Genomic DNA, 19,254 nt, shown 5'->3' with positions numbered 1-19,254 from the left:
TTCTTTAGTTCAGTTTCCATTGTCCCATAAGACTGATCCAGATAGCTCATGAATGTTTTCCTATCTGACCATGGCTGTCCTCTGTCTCCTGCTATCTGTATTTTGCGCAGTATATCTCTGAACGATGGTGATTCCACTTTGCAAATGGGCAACATTTCCTCTACTACGAAGGATGCTACAAGCCTGTCCATCTCTGCTTTGGTTACCGGTCCTCCAAATTCTAATTTGTGTTGCTTCGTCGGCGGCGCACTCACAACATCCTCACTCTGTGTTCGGGGGTCCTTAGCTATTAGCTTCACCTTAGCATGTGTTCTTTGAAGGTGTTTTTTAATGTGTGACGTGGTGTTTACAGCAGTGGATAACAGCTTCTGGCCTGGACACAGTTTGCACCTCACCGTCACATTCCTGTCTATTCTTCGGACGAACTCAAAATAATGGGCATACCTCCATCCCTCGAAAGTTATCGCTGACTCAGACATTTTTATGCAGCAGTGCACGTGGAGATGTGGACGCGCAAATCGCGCAGATTACGTAGGCCTACATATAAACCTGCGGCGGAAACCCCTCTTGTCTGTCAGTGTGATTATGACTGATTTTAGAAAGTAACGCGTGTCGGGGCAATGTTAGTAACTGTAGTGTGATTACTGAATTATAAAAGTAGCGCGTTACACTACTCAGTTACCGACAAAAGTAATATTATTCCAGTAACGCGTTACACCCAACTCTGGTCAAGACCCCCTCAAAAGTTACGGTTTATTTCATTTTAAGGATGAGCACCAAGCATCATCTCCAGGTGCTCCTTTGAGAACCAGGGCAAAAAAGTTATGTGCACCCCTGTTAATACATCAATAATCCTGAAATATTGCAATAAATTATCCTAACAATGAAAGTTGGCCGTTTGTCTGTATGTTAAGCAGATTTCAATTTTATTTTTTTTACTCCATTTTATAAATGGAATATGAATATTTTTACATTTTGGTATTTGTTGTCAAACCTGTTTCCATGGTTCACCACCTGGAAATTATTCTGCAGACAGATTCCAAACATATTGCTTTTTGCTCTAAAATATTCCTATGCGCACATTCCTGCAGTGGACTTTGGGGGGAAAAGTTGGGAAAGTGGGACCTCTCTGAGTGACGTCACCCTTCCTATTCACCCCCCCACCTCTCTCTCTCTCTCTCTCTCCTTCTCCGTGTCCCGTTTTTCTCTGCCTGGGGTTTCAGTCCGTGCTGGGGTCTCGGCACAGACAGACAGAGAGACAGACACACAGACAGAGAGACAGAGAAGCAGACAGACAGACAGAGTGAGAGAAGGAGTGAAACAGAGAGGGGAGAGAAAGAGGGGAGAGAGAGAGAGAGAGAGAGGGGCTGTGCGTCCCAGCCACTCCGCACTCTTCATACAGCCTCAGTCTGGCCACGTTCTATACAATGAAGATCTAACGAGCACAACTCAGAGAATATATCACTCACGCGCTCCACGTGCGTGTTTCCGTCATATCGCCCCCAAAATCGCTAAACGCGTCGCTGACGGACAACTCAAGGAAAGAAGAGAGAAGAGGGAACAAAAAGGACAACAGAAGAAGAAGAAGAACCGGAGGACGGATTTCTTTCCTCCACGTTATTTTCTTTCCTCTGGACTGTCATTTCTGGATGTAAAAGCTCTCGACCTGTCTTCGTGCATAGCAGACAGCGGACAGTTTGAGAGCGCGCACCATGGTGAGAAGGTAAGCGTGTGTGAGAGCCAGTGTGTGAGTTTGGAGCTGCCGCAGTGATTTCAGGTGTGAGCCTCAGGAAGTTCCTTCACACACAGAGCTGAGACCAGTTATAGGTACATAATGTGGGCTTTCTTTATTCTCATAACGCATATAAACAAATGCTGCTTGGTGTTATTCATGTGTAATTAATTGCTGTATTATTATTATTATGAATGCGCGCAACCTTGAACGGATACAGAAGTGCTTTCCGAGCCACATTTTAAACGCCACGAATTCCCCAAAATACCACCGTTAAGTGTTTTTTTACATCTATGTTCCACATAAACTATCGCCAAATATACAGGTGGCATATTTGTGTTTTTGTTAAGGCGAAGAGAGGCAACTCATGTCAACATACACTTGATTTATAATAAAGACTGTGACACAAAGCCTATAATTCATGCTTTTATATTTTGTATATTGCGCTTTGAGAAGACTGCAGCAGATGTGTCCCCCTTCATATTATCAGAAATACCAAACGTGTTATTTTAAGCTCGCTGTCATGTAGATACAGTTCATTTAGTGGAAGCCTTTTCAGCGAGGACATGAGTGAAGATTTTTCAAAGTACATTCCTGTAACTCTCCAGAGATCTCTCCTCTTGTCTGCCTTATTTTTAGAACACGTTTTATTTGCGCGGGGTTTAAAGTTGACTTTGCTTTTTAAATAACTCACAGGCAGCAGCAGCAGAAGCAGCATATCAGCCAGGCAGGCGGAGGGTTAGCCAGTCACGCAACATATTCTGTCAATCAGGTGAAAGTGAACCTTTATTTCCAGTGGAGCTGTGCACGCCACCTGTGCTGCTCAGTGCTCTGCTGGGCCACTAGGGGCCCCACTCCCCTCTGCACAGGGAGGGCAATGCAGCAGAGGGTGCATGGAGAAAACTAGTTTCATATAAAAAAGCTGGAATGGTTTCCAAAGATCCCAAATTAACTGGTTTTGTATCCATCAGATTGTTGAAGTTGATTTAAAAACACATTTTAGGAGGCAACATGCTTGATCATATGCATTGTAATGTATTGCTGTGTACGCCAAATGAAGAGACAGTGATTGAAGGTGGGGTAGCATGTGTGATTGTGTGTGTAAGAATGCAAATTAGTGTGTGTTTGCTCAAGCAATTCCCAGTTAATAGCCAGTAAGCACTCTGGGAGAGCGCCTCCACTGTCCTGCATGTTTTACAGTTCCCCGCTCAAACAGTTAGCACTTGCCCAATTTTGACACAGCACAATTAACGCTGTCGCCCCGCGTTCGATTTCCAATTGTGCTGTTGCGACATGAGCACTCGAAAGAAGAGACTAAATGGATGTGCATTAAGGTGGTGCTCGCCCATAGTGCTGCTGCCCAAAGTCACTGAAGGGAGGAAAATGTCTCAGTCGTGGAAAAGCAGCCATCTTCTTTAAAAGCCTCATCATCACTGCATTTGTAAATTGTTCAACACAAACATTAGCTTTTTAAATACAAATCTGGAATTGTATATTATGGTCTAAAGGGAATGAAAAGTAAAGTCAGAAAGGCTTTCACCTGTGTGTTTGTGTTTGTTTGTTTGTGTGTGTGTGTGAGAGAGAGAGAGAGGAGGATACAAACAGTTCATGGCATGCGAGCTATTAAATTGAAAAATGATGGAAGGGGTCAGAAAGTGCCTATAAGGGAGTTGGGCAATTTTTGCGTCTCTGCCGATCTTCTATCTCCTGCAGCTCTTTGCGCCTGAAGCACATTCTGAAATCATATCCCACATTTCTGACAGAGTCCGGAAGGGACAACAGGGCATTTTCAAGAATTTATGTTAGAGAAAAGTCAACAATGTCTTTCAGATGTCCTTTGTACTTATTGTATGTACACTCACCTGTGTCACAAGTATTATTACAAGCAATCCTAAATGTGCATGTTAAATAGATATCACCTGATTGAGAGCAGTACATTTAAAATTACAAGATGTTTTGAGGGCGCTTTAAACCTTTATTTTTAACTTAGTCCGTTCACGGCGCAAAGCCCTCTTACAAACACCTCTGAGTCCCATTGTCTATGCACAGCTCTGACTCATTGCCTCCTTTTTCTTTCAATCCAGAAAAAGTGTGTGAGTGTGTGTTTATGCACATTTGTTAGCACTACTTCAGGAATCCCAAGGCCAGAACCCCTATTACAAGTGTGGAATGAGAAATCAACAATTACATTACAAAAATGGAAGCGTAAACATAGAGACCACAATTATCAGGCGCCGTGGTGTTGGAGCTGGAGGAGCTGGAGTGCCAATAGGTCTGTGAGCAATCACCCCCCTCACCGCCTGCCCTCTGTAATCCAGTGGGTGTATTCAGGCTTATTTTGTGCCAGTAACAGCCCTTAACAGCTACCCACTGACGGGCATGCTGCGTTTGACCAGTAGAGGTCATGCTGGAGGAAAAAAGTCAGGAGGTTAGAGAGCTGTATGTGCCACAGCAGTTTTGGTATGTTCTCTGTACATGTGTGTACATGCATTTCAGTTCCATTTCCTCATGTTCAAATCCCGATGTGAGCGTCTGTGCATCAGGGGCCTGCAGCCGACTGCACACCCACTTCACAGAGGCCGGCTTGATGCATTGTGACAAATGAGAAAGCAGTTTGATTTCGCACAACACTGAGCTGCACTCCAGCATAATGAAGTGATCATGACTTTACCCTTGGTTCACTTTGGCCGCAGTCCCGCTGTGTTTTTCCCTCCATTCAATCGCTTCACTCACTTATTTACTTGGCAAGCATTTCCTCCCGTAACCTCTAGTACTGCATAACTAGCGTCAAGGGTGGGTTGCTTGATAAAAACCACCGCTACGGGGCATTGCTTTTACACATAAGGGAACGCTAGCAGTTTTTTTATTGATATTCAAGTTGCCACTGGGTTGGAATAATAAGAAGCCTATTTTCACGCCAAGGCAACATCACCTCTCCTGTCCATCACCCTGTCAGGGCAGAAAGCTGCGGCGTAAATATTATTTGGCAGAGGAGGGAGTGCAGGGCTATGGCGGAGCTCGTTCTCTCCCGTTTACTATTGGTATTACATGTTTTCCTCTATCCTTTCACATATTATTATTTTGTCCTCTTAAAATGTCCCCATCTTTTCAACTTAATTTCACAATGTAATGTGTCTCCCTCAGTGATATTTACGTGCATGTAACACTGTTAGATTTGACGTTGGGACAAGCTATTCAGGCTCTGCGTTCAGGGGGTGGGTACCACTGTGACAGAAACAGGGAGGAGTGTTTTTCTGCCGCAGCTGTCCATTACTTGCAGATTGGGTTTCAACAGATATGATGGATGCCAAACGCCTGTAGCCAGTTGTGAAGACGTGGAGGGGGAGGGAATTCGCTGCCATGGATTTGGATCGGGGTCAGTGGCACTTGGCAGGGGATTGGAATTCTGCCCTTGACCTCCATTTTGGATCATCCCCCTATCCAGCTTCTAACGGCCTGTCACTATTAGCACTTGGAGAGAATTAGAGCTAATTGGAAGACAATTAAGGAGGGATTGAAAGAAAACTCCAATATTGCAGGAATAAAAGTGATGGGTTATAAAAACGCAGCTTGGGGATATTTTTGAAGAATTAATTCTGATTGTGTTGCAACCAAAAACATTATTTCCTGTAATGCGCTTCCCATTGTCTCATTTTCTCTTATCTTAATTTTTTTTTTGGAAAGGCTGAGAACAGAATCCACTGAAATTCATTTGAATAACCGCCGGGGTAAAATAAAGAGGAAATAATAGCTTGAGGAAGAAATAGAAGTGGCGGCCAGCCCTGTGCATTCATGTCACACAGCTTTATCAAATTATTACACAATAGCAGCCACACAAGTGATGGAATTTCAATTAAAGTATGACAGTTTCCAAATTTGTTTCTGCTCACAAGAGAGCGGGTAGGGGTTTCGTTTCATGGGTTTGTGCGGGCGAGGCAGTGGACGGTGGGTAGGGTCTCTTACAACCTACATATTTCGCAGTCTATTTTCTCCATCCATTCACTCACCCCCACCCTCCATCCAAAAGGGAATGACTTAGCTGAAACACTGTTTGTTCAGAAGCACTCCGCCGGGCAAAAATGGGGTGTTATGATAAAAGGTCTCTGCAACAAGAAGTCAAAAATGGAGGCTTTAGTTGATAGGCTCTTTCCAAGAACAATTACGCTACCTGCTGTGCCAAATAGAAGGGTGCAAGAGATAAGTGCAAGGGAGGGGAGTGCAGCTCAGGCTGCTGGCTAGCTCATAAACTGAGAAAGAGCAACGTATATATACGACCACGGATATAGGACTGTAAACAGTTTCAGAGCTTTGTAACACAGAAAAACTTGCCAAACATGAGCAGACCCACACAGGGATGAGAGAGACTTTCCACAACTAATCCTGAGAACAGACAAATCAAAGTGTTCACTGCTGCATATATATATACACATATCCAAGAGATACACCTACAATTATACCTCACTTATATTTTAAATTAGGCTTAAGAACAATTGTGATTGAGACTTTTCCATTTGCATTTTACAGAGAGACTACCACTGGAATCGGCAGAGAGGAGTAAATTCCATTAAAAGGTGCAGTGACATTGCCACATAGCAATTTCACGAATGAGGAATGCATTTAATAGTGGATGGATTTTTCATAATTTGGAAGTGTTTCCACAATTCGTGCCATAATTCTTGAAGTGACATGTGCTGTAATGGGATCCAGAACCTGCCAACAGGGAGACATTTAAACATGTATGAATATCTTACACGCAGAGTGAGAAACATTGTACAGAAAAAGGCAGCAAATTAATAACTGATTAACACCCCATTTTTATTAAATATTGGTGCTGTAGGATTCCTTCCTGTCTTTGTTTATTTCAGATTTAAACCCCTTCATCTCTGCAAGGTTAGGAGTCGATGTTTAAAGTCTGTGTAACCCCGGCATTCTCCCTCTACTCAATCTGCAATTATAGCTAGCTGCTTTGAAGAGGCCAGGCGGAACTAAAATGACTTTTCATGTCCGGTATAATGAGTGCCATTTGGAAGCGAACATGTAGAGAGAGGGTGAGAGTGATAGAGAGAGTGAAAAGAAATGGAGGGAGGGGCAGAAGGAGGGAGAAAAGGGGACAATCAGTGAATGAAAATGGCTTAGGTCACCTCTGGTTCTGACCAGACGGCCCGGACCTTTCCTCTCAGATGAATCCAACACATTTCACTGAGTTTCTCCCTCTCTTGTACTTGTGACTCCATCTCTCCTGCCAATGGTCTCCATTCGTTTCTCATCAACGGTCGCTTAGCAGCTTTAAGGCGGATTACAAGATGAATTGCAGGGAGCGAGGCGCCGTATATTCTCTTTAGGGGGGGCCAGTGCTGCCAAAGGCCAGAGCTGAGCGCCGTCACCTGGGCTAGCAGCTGGCTATCTTTTACACTTCCCTCGCTAATGAGGCCAGACAGTTGGGGCTGAAGTTATAGCGCGGGCTGGATGCTGTGTTGGTGATCTATTATTTAGGCTCTCGTGGGAAGGCTGGTCTAAAGAATTTCATGCATGCGTTTTGCCAAGCAAATGGTAGCCCGGGGGGAATACACAGCTATGTGTGGGAAAAAATGAGCCAGTATTAGAGTCTAATGCGAGCTGCAATGTTTTCTTCCTTCCTGTCCGTTTCAAACTTACCAAGACCTGAAGGAAACTTTGAAGTCATTTGTTGCTCATACAGATGTGCCTCAATGGTGCTAGCATCTGCTGTTAAATGCTCAATCCGTGTTCCATCCTGCCTTCTTGCCTTCATTTCTCTCCTCATTGTAATATTTTAAGGATGACAGATGAATGCGCCTCCAAAAAGCCATCACAGAATAACGGGTGTATTTGTTCCGTTCTCCTTTCATGTATATTTCAGGATCTATTTCAGAGGGGTTTCGGGGGGTTGCATCAGGCATTACAGATAACACTGCGCAGACGGGCCTTGTTTATATTTAGGCAGGCTAGGGAACTATGGCACACATAACACCACCTATGTATTTATAGAATAATAGCAGTGTTTAAATTGCCTTAGGTATTAAGAGTTTCTAGGGTAAAAACATGCACATATTGACATTGAAGAAGAAACATACTGACCCGGTACCAATTACATAATCAGCAAATAATAACGTTTTATGACCAATAAGGCATTTGGCAATAAGCTATGTTTGGATTTGAGAATATGTAAATCTATTGGTAGATGAGATGGCAACAGTTAAACATAGAAAGGCAGATTTAGCCAAAGCTGTTTAGCAGACTTGAGTTACTCTTAAATGAAGTTCAAATAGCTTGAGAGTTATAGAGGGCAAAAATAAGCTACACATACCAAACCCCATGAAGTCACCATATTATTTATGACTCTGCATGTAACACAGACAGATCATGATAATTTAATGTTGATATTTGCAAAGGCCTGAAATAGGCAAGGTGACAAAAAAGGGGACCTGAAGTCATGAAGTGAGAGAGTTACTGCAAGAGAAGTGAGCCACAGGCACAGCATGCCTATCCATTCACTGAGAAGCCTTTTTCTAAAGTCACACCTCACACCTAGAGAGACATTTTGCACACTTTGGAGATCCATGAAATCTCCAAACCCTACAGGGGGGGAAGTAAACTGGATTTTCCTTGAAAATTAAGATTTTCCACATACATTCCTCATGCTCTTTAAATAAAGTCAGGTGAAGGGCTAGTATAACCCAAGCTGCCTCTCTAATCCTCCACCCAGCTCTACCTTGTCCTTGCATGTGTTCTCCTGTCAATGTATCCTAAAAAAACATTCCTGGAGAGTTTCAGTGTCGCTGTAACGGGACACTACTGTGCCCCGTGTGTGTGAAAGGGAGAGTTTGTACGTGGGAATTTAAATGGTTTCGTAATGCTTTTCTATGAAAGGTGAACACAACATGCTACTTGGATTACATGATGTAAGATTAGGTCCCTGGGTAGCAAAGGCTAATGAGAGGTTTGGTTTAAGATGTGTTGACTACATCTTTGGCATGTGTACAGTGCTGCAAGGATTTCAAAACAGGCAATGGAATAAGGATATAGGAGAAAGGAATGCAAACAAATACACACACTAACATAAAGATGAGGATAAATGAAGAGTTATGAAGAGTCAAAATATAGACACAAAGGCGGTTTGAAAATAGACACATTCTTCTTTGCCAAAAGGCGATATCTACAAAGTAACTTGGATTCAAAAGTGAACGGTTTAAATAACTCTCTTGAGAAAAATCCTCACACAAATCTCCTGACGATGAGATTTAGATTGACTGTGAAATGGCTTATCTCTTTAAGACTCGTCCGTATTTGATGGTTTGCCTCGGGTCTAGACAAATTTAACTGTTGGCCGTCACACCTCAAGCTTTTTATAATGAAAGTGGATTTCCCTTATGCCTTTCCAGTGACAGACCAAGAAGAGTGTGTCTGTTCAACAGTGAGAAGCTCTTTGTATCACAGTCTATAGAAAGGTTCCATGCAAGCACATAACAATGCAATCCCTTTCTTCTTGTGCCCCCCTCCTCTCTGTTTTCCCACCCTCTGCCATCTTTTGGACACCTTCCCGACTGTCTATTGTGATAAGCTAAACACAAATCTGTGAGGAGGATGTCCTATCCTAGCTGCTAGCCCCAGTGTTGTGGGGACTGCCAGCCTGCATCACACTGCACCAGGGAATTAACCTCTACTGCATTTATTTCATATTGTATACATTTTAGCAGCAGCTCCTCCAACAGAGCTGCGGGGGCAGTATAAATGTTGCCAAATTACTGACAGCTTCTCTCGAGCCTCCCTGCATAAATATAAAGTGACAAATATCTCTGTCTCCAATGCATATGGCTCTTCTGCACCCTTTACAGAGATAAAAGGGCATGACATTTTTTTTTAAAAGGCAAGTTAGTGGATGTGGGAAGTTAACTAAAGCAGTGTAGTTCAGTGAATGGGACATTACTACATTGTCACAGTTTGTGACCTTTCCCATTTGTTCTGACAAGCCAGGGTTCCTCTCTGTCAAAATGGCCTGCGCTGTTTGTAAGCGATTCCTCCCTTCCTGTCCCTTTCTTTTTGCCATCTGCAGTGACTGCATGACGCCACAGCTTCTGTGTCATCAGTGACAACACTCTCACACACACACAGGGACCAGACAAGAGCGAGTGGAGAGGAAGAAAGAGCGAGACTGTGAAAAAGAGAGCTCACTTCAGCCTTTAATTGTGTCTCTGAATGTCCCAGTGGACTTCATTACCCAGGCATCTTAAGAAATCTCACTTGTTTGCTCTTGGAAAAGCGTTTGTAGATCGTTGTATGTCTGTACAGCAGCAGGAAGCGCTTCAGAAGGGCTAGTCAAAATGTCTCTGTAGCACAGATTTGAGCAGCCTGTAAAGCTGATGATTTCTCTGCAGTGAGAAAGTTTTGATGATTATGTGCTGAGCTAATGGTTATGATGGCTGCCATCAGCAGGCCAATGTGTTTAACAGCAGCAGATATGAACGACATTTACATTTAACTTTAAATAGTATATTTATGTTAGTTTAACTAGACATTTATTGGAGAATATGAGGAGAAACTTCACATGTACCCATATTTAAGTAGTGCTAATGAACTGACTGATTAGGAAATGAAATATATAATCTAATCTATTTTTAATAGTCACATTTTCTTGGATCGTGACATTAGTCATTTGTGCCATGTTTGTGATTAAAAACATCCTTCCTTTTACAACGTAAAGGCAGATTTTAGTGACGCGTTCAGCTTCCGCAGACCTTACCGGAGCAATGGAGGTAATTTTTGACTTCATTAAATCTGAGGCTCAAAAATCTACAGCATCTCTGCATAAAAACACAGCAGGAGAGGTGATTATCTTTGGAAATTAGCTCACTCATTTAGAGCTGTGTGGATGCAGATGCCTCCGTTCAATGGAAGCCTATTATTCCAAACGACTCTCATTAAGCCATAGTGAAATAAAGCAAGCTGTGGAAGCAGTGAAATAAAATCTTTAGACTGGTTGTGCAGAACTCGGCGGCGGTGAGCTGCGCTGTCTTCATTAAGAGCTCTGACGTAACCGGTGAAAGGCAGAAAATGACTCGGTGCGAAGGAGAAATTGTATGGAGCTGATTTCTACCTCTTCAGCCCTGTAAGAGGTTATTTAGTGTTTGTGCTCCGAGCCGAGGAACCGACAATGCAGTCTGAGCTTAATGAGTGACTTTAGCTAATTCTGCAAGAGGCACAGCTGATGCTTAATTTCTGTATTTCACCTTCTGATCAGCAGCTCTTTTCTATAACATTCATCCACGTCACCGTCACTATTAGTCAAGCTGTGTTCACTTCTATATGACACCAGAGAAAATCACACACTTTTACCATGGCCCATGATACTGGTTCCCACAGAACATTTAGCAAATCCACACACATGCCATTGCCATGTTAATTACAGCCAGCGACCTCCTCTACTTCATAATAAGTGTAAAATATGTATAAAAAAAACACCTTTTGCGAAACAACCATTACATTCAGTACACATTTAACTTGGGGCATCAGTGTTGCTCACTTGCCAAAATGTGTATGATAAAAGGAAATTAATTTTATTTGGATTATTTCAAGCCTGTAGTAGTTGACAGCTTTAACCAATGCTGCATAACTAAGCACCATGGGACCGAACAGCATCTGGACATGTTTTTTCTTCCCAGGATCCATTTCATGTGTTAAACACCGGGGGAGCACAGTGAGAGGAACGAGGCAGATTAGATGGACTCTTGTCAAATGAGCAAAAGTACTGATGTGTCTACCGGCTCCCTGCGGTCTCCACAACACAGCAGGTGTCCTTCATTTGCATCTCCCCTGAGCTCCACCACCTCCCCCCCGTTTCCGTTTATTTATGACAACGGCCGCAGGTGCAAATCAGATGACTGTCAATGTTGAAGGTTTTTTTAGCATGGCACACACGCACCAGCCCAACAGAACGCACCAGCCCAACAGACTGTTTTCAGAGTGTTTCCCAGTTTATTACTGCCCTATGATAACCTCCGCTCATAGATTCATGTGCTGTTTGGCCACGGCCCTAAACATCAGGGAAGTGATGGAATGTACACATTAAAATTCGATCTCCTGCATCAGTACATCCAGCGCTGGTCAGGACGGCGACTATAAATTGCGGGCCATTATTTTCGATTAACCACACTGACACCACGGCCCATCACATTTCTTCTTATTTTTACCCCTGTCCCAGCGCTGCCATATTTTCATTGCTGTTTCATTTTAAATTGTCCCGAAGTGTGATAACACAGACCAGCAAACCTCGGTAGGCTACACAAGCCAGCGGCCAGCGGGCGATCTTATTAATCGCAGAGCCGTGATAACAGTCGTTGTCTACGTCCTCAGTCGGTATCTCGATCTTCAGGCACATCCTTTCCAATGCCTGAAGAGCAGAAGCCGTCATAGTGGGCGCTAAAGGGCAATGACTTCACATTTTATCACGGATATGCCGGAAAAGTTAAAGTCTATACATCTGTGGTGCAGCAAAGTATTAAAGAAGAATCGCAGACTGAGCTCGCAAATGCAATGTAAACTTTCTTTACAATCATGCTAATTCTGAAATAGAATTGCGGTGGTGGAGTCGTTTCAGAATCTTTCTTAGGAGAGGAAATTGGCAATCATGAAGAGTAAATAAAAAGCCTTCATATTTTAAAGACCCTATGCATGCATATAAACATAGGCAGCATGCTTGTTAATTCTAATGTGCCAGATAAGCCAACATTGAAAGCTTCACATTGTGTTAAACATAATATGCATATATGATCAGGTCAGAAGCCAGTGAACATCAGGGAGAGCAGAACACAACACAAGAGCAGCAGTTATATGACAATTTTATCAACTGCTCATTCTGTGAAATAATGGGCAGGCTCCCAAAGAGAGGAAACAGCCAGAATCATAGGCATTGCCCTCAATAATAAGCTGTTTCATCATAAACTTTTCCCTGACTGTGTTCTTCAGGTTAAAATGCAGTTAGTTGATACAAACATTGGTAACTAAAACATTGGCACTAAAAGAGCCTAAGAGTGAAGTGCGTCTGTGAAAGCTAAGCTCTCGTTTTGACATAAACAAATTGTTGTGTCTGTGAGGAAAGTCGTTTTTTTGTTTAGTTCTTAATGAGTTTATTGGTAATCAATATGGCCTCTCGTTCACCGGCGTGTGACACTGAGGCCGTGACCCAGGAGGGACCCTGACAGTGTGGGGATCAGGGAGGATTGGAAGTGGCTTAGCCAGACTGGAACGTCCTAGATTCACCTGGTGAGTCAGACGCAGGAAATTAAAGCTTCTTGCTGTAATTTATTCATGCAACTGGGAGAATTTTATTATCATATTCCTCATTTCTTACGATGCTTTACTGTGTATTCCCTCTACTCTGCGGGACATGCTAACTGCTTTGGCTTGCCACCAACTCTCTCTGAAAGCAGACCCCCTCAAAGAGCCTGGTCTGCATCCCTGTCAAATCTTGCACATAATGCTGGTCCGCCCTGTCATTCAAAGCCTCTTCACAGAACCTCTCTTCCAGTGATTTTGTTAGCATCCTGCTGACAGAGGCACTTTTTGGTATTGTTTCTCCAGGAAGATGAGGCCGGGCCTCCGGTTGGGGGTCAGAGCAGTTGACCCCACTCTGGCGGGCTCTCAGTCTGCCTGCAATGATTTTATTCAGCCCGCTCAGTAGAACAGCGGGGTGTGACCCAGCTGATGTGGCACTGCCAACGTTGATTTCATTGAGGAACCCAAAGAGCCTTTGAGAGGCACTGATGAAGGGAGCCGGATGTTTAAAAGTCACACTGCTGAGCCTCAGTCTGTTGATTTGTTGGTTTGTTATGCAACGTGTGATTCAATGGAGCTGTAATATGTCACAAAATATATCGTCTTTTCATCATGGTTTGTGTCAAACACTCCCTGTGAAATGCACATCATTCTCGTCGTTATTTTCTAGCCCGATACAGAACAAAAGAGGGAGAGAAGAGGATATCTGGCAAACGAAAAACTATTTGGGCCAGGTGCCATACTCAAGTCAAGCATGTGAGCTCAATAAAGCACACTGTATCGATTCGCCAGTTATTCATTATTTGTTTTGGATGTAGAGAAAGTTCTTTGGAAAATGGTTTTGTTGTGCAGTTCAGACTCTAAAATAAATGGTCAGACAGATCATCAATGGCCACGGAATATGATAGTAAATGGCCTGATATTGATTTATTTCCCAATGCGCCCCCAACCCCCCCTCCTCCTTATAGTTAAACCAAGACCAAGCACTCTCCTGGGTATTGGATTTGTGTCCACCTTGCTTTCAAATGTGAAAATAAGGATTTATTCTCTACTGCAGCGTGATTGATGCGTATAACAGAGCATGGATTTGTCTAGATGAATGGAGACGGAGAAATGATATACATCACACCGCACCTAATATCTATCGTGACAACAAACAGCCTTGCTAGTAGTAATATGCAAGCATGTACACCATGAAACTGCAGAAACGGCAGCTTTGTTTACTGCGTTGAAAATAAATGGCAGAGGCCCCGCTGTCACTCACAGATGGCACTTCCTCTGAGAAAAAAGAAATGCAGAGCCAGTGACTCGTAATAATGTGCTGGCATGGCGGCAGCCATTTTGCACAACCTCCGGAGGCACTGATCGTCACAGAGAGGCGTTGGCATTGTGTTGGCACTGGCCTGACCGCAGGCTCCGAGCAGAAACTGATAGCCGGGCCGGAGCTCGTCAGGCCGGACGCTCATCATTCCTGACATCTGTCCACGCCATCGCTCTCCCTCCATCTTCAGCTGGCCTCTGAACACTGACCTTGGGATCTGTTTCTCTGTTACTTCCCCCCCTCCTCCCCTTTCTACAGTATGTCCTCATTTGGCACTGCTTCCATGTGTGTTGTTTGGAGGCTATCATTTAGCCTTTAGCCCTCGCTTTGTGGTTAACATGACTTGCAAATCGATGTTTGAGCACTGGCAAGGCCCCCCCCCCCCCCCCGCTCTATTTGGATTCTTGCCTTCATGCAATATTGAGTAGATGCAGTCTATGTCTTTTCTGTTATCATATCTCATATTATATGTTTTGCTTTACAGTGTGTTGATTAAATATCCATTTATGTTATTTATATATACATATACATTTTGCAACTACACCCTGAACTAACAGGTTTAGGTTTGTTTTATTTATAAAAATGATAACGAAAATGTTAACTCAAAACTGATTTCTGCCTGGAGATGCTATGATATTTAGTTTTTTTGCCAGCAAGACAAAAGAACAAAATAGAAAGAGAAAAGCTACCACACAGTGCTGACAGGCTGGTAGGAAATGTCTGACATGATGTGTTGTGAGGGGAGAGCTGCTGCTGCTCGACAACATAAAGAAATGGTCAGCGTGGAAATCTCATCCAGACACACAAATGGCCTCCTGACTCAATCTGTGTTATGACTGACAGGAAAAATATGCTCATCAGCTTATATTTACGTTAAGGGACGAGGAGTTTAAAAGCTCATGATTGTATCCACCTTCCTTTTTATGAGAACCAACACTAGCCTTGCTATTTTAGATAGACTGGGGGGGTCTTTGGGGAGATTGTGTGTTTGCACAGAGCAGCTGAGACATTAAAAGAGCCAGTCAGACTCCCACACAATACATCATTTTTGCTGAATAGTTTTTGCTCTCCTGAGTCACCACTTTAATAAAAATCCACAAATCAGTTGCATTTACCGCAGAGCATGTTGCATTTTCTTGGCTTGCATTGCACATCCTTTTACATGTATGCTACCGTGAGTCATAAGTGGCCCCTACCCCTGGCCTCCCTTATGAGGTAATTAAGCCCCTGGTTGTTTGTTTAGCTGTCTGCATGTGTGTCCTGTATAAAACACCAGGGGGGCATATGTTCTTCCTACCATAAAGCCATTGAAACAGCGGGACATGAGTGGTGAGGAGGGGTCGGCTGTGCATGTGTGCTCTAATTAGGCAGGCTGCAGTGTGTTAGCCTCACTGGGCAACAGCCAGCTGGGAGCATCTGGAGACGTCTCTCACACTCAACAACTTCCCCGCTGCACACATCCACACACACACAAAATTTGAAAATATATCTATGGAGCAGCAGTGTGATAAGAGCGTGCAGGTCAGGCATGACGGGTCAGATGCACAGCTATTTAAGTCCACCACATTTTGAGCTTCCCTCACATCACAGCCCCCACCATGCTCCGTCTGGAGTCCTTGTTTTAGAGTTGGGGTCTCTCACGTCTCTCTCATGACTGGAATGCCAACAGCAGAGAGGGGAGGACCTCATTCCTTCAAACGGCTTCACTCCCAAAGACGTCTCTCCAAGGGCCAGAATAATTTAGTTTCAAAGCAAAGCCAATATCTTAAATAATCCTTGCAGACCCTTGTAATCATTCTGCTCTCTGTGTTTGATCTGATTGATGACAGCTTTTATATACACTTCTAATTTCTGTGGTCTTGAAACTGTACTATCCCCTGCTATATAAACAGAAGAGCTTTCTCCAGTTATCAATGACATACTTCGGCTGTTCCCACTCACATCCAACTCAGCTTCCTGCGTAGGTGCACACTCAACTGAACGAAATACATCACTTCCTGTGTATCGGCTAAATATATTAAGAGGAATGCTTCTGTCACACAGTGTAGAGAGGGAACACAGCAGAGTTGGAGTCTCAGTATTCCTCCTGTACAGAGAGCTCAGTAAGCCAGCTGAAATAGTGTTTTCTCTGGGCTATTGATTATCTAGTTAGGCCAGTAAAAGCCAGGGACAAGACAGCCACTGAGCTCCTTCCTCTGGCTTTCCATTGCATGTTAGTGTGTCTGCGCTCTCACTTTCCTCTCCCCATCATGCTCTTTTTTCCCCCATTCATCCAAATCTTCTCTTTGCACTGTATTTGTCGCCCTCGTTTCTTGTGATACTCTTATGGGTGTTACTATTCCGCTCACAGAGAGAATACCGCTTGCAGAGTTAGATCACAGGAGCCCAGCTGTTCACAGTCAAGGGCCGCTTCTTTTATTAGCCGTCAGAAGCCGACCTGGTAGGGTTGTCAGTGAGAAAGAGTGGGTGGCAGGAGGAGGAGCGAGGGCAGCGGGGGGCACAGATTTTCCCAGCTGTTAGTCCACAAGCTCTGCCCCTCTGTCAGAGATTAAGTAGATCAGTGGGAACGCAAGCACATCCACAAAGGCGAGACAAGACAGCTGACAGAACATTGATTGAGACGGATCTTCCTCAAGGGTGAGAGTAGATGCACATGGACTACCAAAGTTTTGTATTTGGCTCAGAACTGTAAAGTTTTGCACACTGCACCAGTTACAGTGGCATAAGCACAAGCCAGTGAATTGCAATGCCCTAATAATCCTCCAAATACCCCTCTCCTGGCTTTATTTTCCCCCACCATCTCACAAACACATGCCGCCTTTCAGTCTGTGGAGGACTGTTTACTAGTGGACCAGCAGTGTAGAGGGACACAAAGGACCTGAGTGTAACATTATATTCCTAGCCATATAACCATTGTGCCATTTTTACGATATTATTTTCATTAAGATTGCAGGGTTGCTTTTCTTTCTTTGTTGTGCCTACCCTCTATATGCTTCAATTCCAACCACAGTGGAAACAAAACCACTCAAAAGAAGTGGCAGTGATGAGAGCAGCACAGAGTGCTCCCATTTCGTATGATTACATTTACTGAGACAAGAGAGCATGCTGTGTTTTGGAAAACATGTTGCAGCGGGTGCTGAGAAACTTCACCATTTCTGAAATAAAATGAAACCCAAGAGGTGTTCAATAGACTTGACTTATGATGTGAAAAGGGGTCTTGGGCAAGTCTTTACCTACAGTCTCTTTTGCACTTAAAATACTCAAGATGTCTGTGTTGTATTTGCATATTTATGAGGAACGGATGTCACAGTGATTAAGTTAACTGGGAGCCAGTTCTGCAGAGTGTGGATAATGAAATCATATAAAATGTGAAAGTCAAAGAACATGTTCTTAAAGAATATCTCCTCCAAACTGAGGCAGAGTTGGTGACATTTGCTTAAGGATTTGGATTCAGTGAGATGGACATTTATTTGATGATTCGCGTCATGAAATAGCTGCTACCATTGTTGGACGATGGTCAAAATGCCATGAGATAACATTGCATGATAAAAGTGTTGCACAAGCACTTACACTCCATGCACAGAATTATTTTAGCTAAAAACTCGTTTTTCTGACACAAAGACAAATGCAGTGCATAAACATGGAGACGAGATATTTTCACCATGCATTCATGATGTGTTTCGTAAAAAGAGCCAATATGGACTTCATTACTTAGTGAGACCAATGTAGCTCAGTGGCCCTAGACAAGTAATTAGAGTTCACACTGAGACCTGTCTGTAAAATACAGTCATTATCCCAACAAAAATACAACCTTTCCAGGTCACATCACTTTGTTTGCAGCAGTAAAGCAAGTTTATTTCTGCATTGCGCCTCTATTATAGTAGCCCCTATCCACTTCCCAGCATTTTATGGAGCACAGGGTGATTGGGGGCGACAGAGATTCAATAAAAAAGTGGTAACACAACTGGCTCAACACAATGAAACCACATGAGCGTGACAAACATTTTTTTGGGTGGAATTTGTGCTTGATTATAGTATCATTTTACACCCCAGTGTATGTGCTGCATGGGCAGAATACAGTTGTCCCCCTAATTTAACAAATGCCTCCTGAATGAAGCCCCAAACGAGGGCACCACATTCTTTACAGCCCCCTAAAGAGCTAATCAGTCATCTTGCAGTAAAACACTAGAGTTTATATTGGGCCTTTGCACACAAGAGTCCCAGTGTGCACTTGTTGTCAAGCTCAAAGTTTTTGGAAAGAATAACACTCATCCCGTTGCTGTCTATGTGGTTACTGAATGCAACCAGGGGGAGTAAAAGGCCATCATCTGAGATGTCAAAAATGAGTTCTGATGTTTTTCTTGCAACTGAAGGCTGGACTCTGGATAGAAGTTTCTAACAACAATGGTAAAATGTCACTATAAAAATGGCCCTTGGTATGTGCTATTAGCCGTGATTTTTCAAAAAACTCCCCTTTCTGAATCAGCAAAACATCCTGCAAACATGAAGTCGCAGAACTTTTTTCAGAGACGCCTTTCACATGGCTCCATTGGGATGCTTCTGTTTTCTGTAGAAAATGTATGATGAAGACAAACATTCAAGTCTGTGCCAGTGTTTTGCTAAGCTGAAATTAAACTACTTTAACGTAGATTAGTTTTGTTTGGGGTTGGAACGTTTTGCCAAGCTGTTGGCACACTGATAATTACATAATGAATCTACTCAACAACGGGGCTTCTTGAGTTTCTCATTATAAAGATTTACGAATATGTTTCCATAAATAAACTTCTGAGCAGAATACAATTCCCAGGACGCATCGTGATCAAACTCTCTCTCAGCATGAGACAGGCTGTAATTACAACATACCACTGAAGGGTAGGATGACCCCACTCATATATAAAACACACCTTCCCTA

General features: G+C 43.3%; 1 protein-coding gene across 28 annotated transcripts in view; it reads left to right on the top strand.

Annotated features, from left to right (window-relative positions):
• The first annotated feature begins 1,219 nt into the window (after positions 1-1,219).
• Positions 1,220-19,254, top strand: part of LOC307031874 (receptor-type tyrosine-protein phosphatase delta) — a 121,858-nt gene continuing 103,823 nt past the window's right edge. For 10 of the 28 annotated variants that reach the window (XM_079669401.1, XM_079669387.1, XM_079669399.1 and 7 more), the window contains exon 1: positions 1,221-1,723. The gene's annotated coding sequence lies outside the window, so the exon portion shown is untranslated. Of the gene's footprint in view, positions 1,724-19,254 lie in introns of all 28 variants that reach the window. The other 18 variants (XM_079669408.1, XM_079669383.1, XM_079669406.1 and 15 more) reach the window with 3 other exon arrangements.

Source organism: Notothenia rossii, assembly GCF_949606895.1.
Source record: "Notothenia rossii genome assembly, chromosome: 3".
Lineage (NCBI taxonomy): Eukaryota > Metazoa > Chordata > Actinopteri > Perciformes > Nototheniidae > Notothenia > Notothenia rossii.
Note: the sequence above shows the minus strand (reverse complement) of the source record. Positions and strands in the feature narration are given on the sequence as shown.